This window comes from Saccostrea cucullata, unplaced genomic scaffold (assembly GCF_032062105.1).
Source record: "Saccostrea cucullata isolate Sc308-1 unplaced genomic scaffold, CSIRO_AGI_Scuc_v1 ctg18444, whole genome shotgun sequence".
NCBI classification, from domain to species: Eukaryota; Metazoa; Mollusca; class Bivalvia; order Ostreida; family Ostreidae; genus Saccostrea; species Saccostrea cuccullata.
The window spans coordinates 469-6,036 of record NW_026930155.1 but is presented as its reverse complement, the minus strand read 5'-3'; the positions used below and the strand labels follow the sequence as shown (position 1 = coordinate 6,036).

The window sequence follows — 5,568 nt, the reverse complement described above, 5'->3', positions numbered from 1 at the left end:
CTTTGCAAAAAAAGTTGGGTTGGGGCTAATCCCCCTAGCTTCCCCCCCCCCGGTTCCGATGTCTATGACAGAAAAAAACATTTATAACAGATATCCACTTATCACTTGAAAATATCCAGGCAATAACTCATTTGAATCATAAGAGGGCTGTTGATTTGTATTTTATTCATTTACTTATATGACACATCTTTATGAATTAGAAACTTTCAAAAAATCGTAAAACAACTTAGAACCATCAATCATTTACATATGTAATATAATAAATATGTACAAACCTGTTTCGAACGACACCCTGCATCGTATCTGATCGCCGAGTTTTCATCCACATATTTGTCTAAATAACAGTCCTAAATCAACGACATATATGCTGTTAAAATTACATTATCCTGTCTGAAATTCAAACATACTTCCAATAAATAATCTAATGATGAAAAATTAATATTCTCCAATCAAATTGCACATGCACGTCAGTGCGTCAAAGTCCTCTGACTACATTCAATCAGACAAATACATGTACACATAAAACCAAAAGGATGCTGACAGGTTTTAAAATTCAACAATTAAAAAACATAATGCAGATTTGCTTTTTATTATTTTTTTCTTTTCCAATTCGCTCCAACGCAGGTTAAAATGAATAGTTCCAAGCAGATTATTTTTAAGTTTCAATGTATTTTCTAATCACTCTTTATTTAATGTTTGAACAAATAATTTCGGCGAAATAAAATTAAAAATAAAAAGTTTTATAATGTGCAAAATATTGAATAATTCTCCATAAATATAAAAGAGGAAATATAATGCTAAATTTTTAACACAGGTAATTTAGTAATAGGCAACAATATTAAAAAAGCAAATTGCTAAATTTAAGGTTTTTATATTAGACTTTTCTGATTACGAAAACTCCCACATTTTTCTGGAATATGTTTCAAAGCAAGTTTCTACGCTATGAAATTTTATTTTCAATAGCTTTTTATTGATGCAGCGAAATTTTTCGTAGCAAATTAAAAAATCATAACCAAGGCCAAATTTTAAAAATTCTTTGTTTGTAATAGCCGACCTATAACTTTTAGAGCGGGTAGGTAGGTTGGCATTCTTTCTTTTTTTTAATTAGTTTTTAGATTTTTGTTAAATAACAAATTATAGAACTTTTCATATGCCTACTAAACATGAATAAGCTCCACTCTTGTTGTAAACCACTGATTGATAAAAACAAAAATCAGAAATTATTAAATATATAACAGTTTCTATATCCTGGAAAATTGAAAGAAAAATAATAAAATAAAGAATGCCTAAAAAAAATAAGGTTAGGGTTGGGTGCATTTTAAGTGGGTCATTAGGTAACTGCAAACAAACAAATTTTTATTTTAGTCATAATAAAACAAGTACAGATTTTAGCTTAGTTGTACACCTTCAATAGCTATCACCAACTTAAATTTTTTTTGTAGAGAAGAAAATCTATTCACCTCAAGGTCCCCGCATCTGACAGTATTTAAAAAACAATTTTCAATGTCTCCGGCTCCGTTACAATGCATGCAAGTTGGCCCCGCATGAATAAAACCTGTTGATTAAAATAGAATATTGGTCAAAACATATGCCATTTCTCATCATGTTTTAAGATTTCAAATGCAGAGACTTCTATCAAAGAACATTTTTATATATAAAAAACTTACCATAAAGGATGAAAAACGTGCAAGTGGCAAGTACTTGAAATATTGAATAAAATTAATTATAACAAGGTAAACGTTAGCATCTAAGAAAAGATTCTTAATATTACTAGAATTAATATCGGCTATAAAAAACGGTATGAAACATTAAATAAGGCCAAAAAAAAAAACCTGTGTTTCCGGTAACCCGACCGACCCTAACTTTATGCGCTGACCCTAGCACTTTTTATTGCAAATCCGGATTACGTACCGTAATTTGTTCTAAAACTACAGTCTTCAAAACGCGCGCAGTTAAAAAGGCACTTGTAACAGATAAATTATACAAAAACGTCTTTTCAAGCATTTTAAGATTATACATGCGTAGATAATAGCTCTTTTCCCCTTAGATCGTTCCCTCCCTTACCCTTTAATGACGACTTTAGACGCCTAGCCTCCAACCTTTAATGAGACCTTTGACCACATGTTGACACATGTGTATATTTTCATTGTTGATTTGACTTGAAATTACCGCTTGTTTACAAATTATCAGAGCACAGGTGGCCACCTGCAGGTTATCAATAGATGATTGCATCATACTACAGTTGGAAATCACGATTTACTTGTGTAAAAAAAGCATAGAATCTCGGAAAGTCCCACCAAAATTTAAAATGGTGGACTGTTACTTACGATGTTTTTTGAGCATATAACTCAGTCAATACGCAATATTTTCCCATCCAGTAAAGCATTACATGAAATTCAAGCTATCAACTACATATTTCTTGAAAGGTTTGAAAATTATAATGATCTATACGTGTAATATACTTCAATATAAGATACGAAAACTTTGTGAAGTTCGGGACCGCGCAGTGCCGATTTCGTTACCTGTTTCTCAGAAATTCAGAAGACACCTTCCATTTTACACATATTTATAAATGTAAAGGTGTAGAAAATAATTATTTTAATAGAATTTGATCATTAAAATATTCAAAAACGTTTAGAAATCAAGTTTTATCACGCAAGTTTGAAAATTTGTTGGCGAGATTGACATTGTAGTATCACTACAATTATTGCTTTCTGAGGAATCAAACTTATAAAATGGATAATAAATAATAATTGAACCATTAATTATATCATCACACATAAATTTCATAGTTTTTAAAGACAATTTTGGCATATTTGTTTAAAATATTTATTTTGCGATTTACATGCACCTGTCTTCACCTGAATTATTCATTTATAGAAAATTACAATAAAAATTCTGTAAATAGATGAGAAAAATTTAATTTATTACGAATACAATGATTTATAATACATAGCATAAAAGAAATATTTTGACCCCTATTAGCATGATTAGTTCAGTTTTAAAATGCACTCCAATTCATTTAAAACGCTGTAAGGGGCAGCCACTAGGCAAACACTCCATGGATATTGCTAGTGTGTCAAATTGTGGCCCCAGATGTATTGCATCACTTATTTTATATGTGCATCACTCAACTCCAAGTCCACCATATGTTGTCATTGGGTTTAAGCCCAAGAAATGTCCGGACTTATACGAAATTACTGCAATATATAACTTTCCTTGGTACTGAACTGTGGGAAATTTATATGGAGATAGTCATAATTTTGAAGCTAACAAAGGATCGACGTTCGTAGTTTTAAGGATATAATGTCGATTGGCATTACATTCAACGTCGGCGGTTTAACTCTGACATTATTGTCCGTGAAAGAAATGGATATTAACTATGTCTTTACATTTAATGATAATGAGGTCGAGGTAGAAGTAGGCCTGAAAAACAATCTTGAATTCTTTATTTTACCTTTTTTGTTAAATGTGACAAATTTCATTACTAAATTGTGATTAAAATTCAAATGTCTTTTTCTGTAAATCAATTTCTTGCAATTGGTTCTGCTATCTACTTCTAGAAAACAAAATATTACTTGTTAATATTTAATATTATATACAGTTTACCTAAAAACAGTCAAATATAATGCTCAGTTAAAATAAAAAGTAAAAGTAAAAAAAAGTAATTGCCTACCTACCTACCCTAATTTTGAGGGACATGTTACCGGAAACACACATATTTTTTTTGGCCTAACTAGTCTTTATAAATTACAAACAAACTGCGTATGAATACATTGAACTTTATAATACCAGTGATTGTATATCAGTGTACAAGGGTGTGTTATTGAACACAGTATTTGATTTTACGAATAGCTTGTATGCATTCGTAAAAATAAAAGATAATTACAGAACTTAGGGACACCACAATTTACATGCCTTTTTTTTCCTTCTGTTGTTATTTTGATTCGATTAATTTTCAAAACTATTTGAGAATTGTATCTTAGAATGTTGACCATAAACTCAAATTCTATTTTAATGCTATCAAATGAATACTGAATTATAAAGACAACCTGCCTAGGGTGTTGAAGCTTTGACTATTGTCACTAGGTCCTTTAAACTAGTAATTCTCAAAGCAAGTGTTAAAATAGTGGTTGGCCCTCTTGAAAAATCACCGTTTGTTGGAATTCACTAAGCTGGTTGCAAAGACAATCTGTAAGTCTTGCTCTTCCCATTCTAGTTGAATTTTATTAAAGCATAAAAGGATTTAATTCATTCAGCATTGCCAAAGATTTTTTTTTTGTTTAAAATCATTTTGTGATTTCTTAAAAATTTGATTACATCTTTTAAAAAATTGATTTTTTTAGACCCGTAAATTGTTTAAGAAACATATATGTTTTTTAATATCAAAAATGGAATCTGTATGCAGCTTTCAACTTAAGGTTCATTGATACCCTGATAAGAGAGATAACTCTAAATGACATAAATGTCTATTATTCATTTATAGATTTGCTAAGTTTATGTATCTTTTTTTGTCCAATTTTGCCCCGCAAGCTACGCTATAATTGTTTATATTTTACATATTAAATACATTTCTTTTGGAAAATTATTTAGGTTTAAGCAACATTTTATATGCATGAGCAGAGGGTTTATGACCCTTACATGAAACGATCCTAAATGTTGAATAATTTAACTTATAATCAATTCTATCTTAACTGTCCTAAACTGAAAACTCATCTTTTTTAGTTACGAATTCTTTGGTTAATAAATTCACCTAAATAATCAGGCCAGAAAACGAAACTGATTTCTGTAATTTATCAATACTTACTCGTCATCATATTTCCTAACATTTGATTTTAAGACCAATGCTTATCTTTCGTTACAAATTTAAGACACTGTATTATTATGCAATTGACATCAAATGTCAGCAGAGTTCAAGTTTGAATATTTATCTTATGCGAATAACTGTTACAATGGCCTTAAAATTGAAATGAAACGCGTCAGCAAAAACACAGCCTTAATTATGATTTTTTGATAAGAGTATTATCATAACGACTATATAATTAACGATATATTGACTTTTTACAAGGTTGATAAAATCCCTTTAACATCAACTTAGATGTCTGTAGACTGCCTGACTTTTTAAAGTCCATTGTATTTAAGTATGCTCTTGAATAAAAAACGGTAAAATTCGTAAAGATGATATAACTTTATTTAAACGGGAAAGTTGACGCTCATGAAAGTGATCTCGTAGAACGAGAAGTTCCATAAATTGGTTATTATGTCAAAATAAATTGGCATTGGCAATTGTACATAAATACAAATTAGTGTTTAGCTATCCCTCATCGTCTTTAGTAGATAAACATGAAAATATAAACTGTACGAGGCAGACTGTTTTGTTGTCTTTTTGAATTCACTGGAATGTAACGAGTTGGCATATGAACGGAAGAAATTACGAATTGATTAAATGGTGTGAAATATCAGAATGTCGAGATGAAGGGCACATATGTATTTTTCTTAATCTCATATGAAAGTTTTTGAATAATTCGGTCTCAAATTCTGCCTAATAACAGTAAACAGTTCAACTTA

At 30.0% G+C, this 5,568-nt stretch overlaps 1 long non-coding RNA gene across 1 annotated transcript; it reads right to left on the bottom strand.

Annotated features, from left to right (window-relative positions):
• Positions 1-268: 268 nt before the first annotated feature.
• On the bottom strand, positions 269-4,848 carry LOC134283078 (uncharacterized). The gene is made up of 4 exons (XR_009995417.1): positions 4,808-4,848; positions 1,668-1,700; positions 1,461-1,555; positions 269-347 (listed from the first exon to the last, which is right to left on the bottom strand). It is a non-coding gene; the product is annotated as an uncharacterized LOC134283078 (long non-coding RNA).
• Between the last annotated feature and the right edge of the window lie 720 nt (positions 4,849-5,568).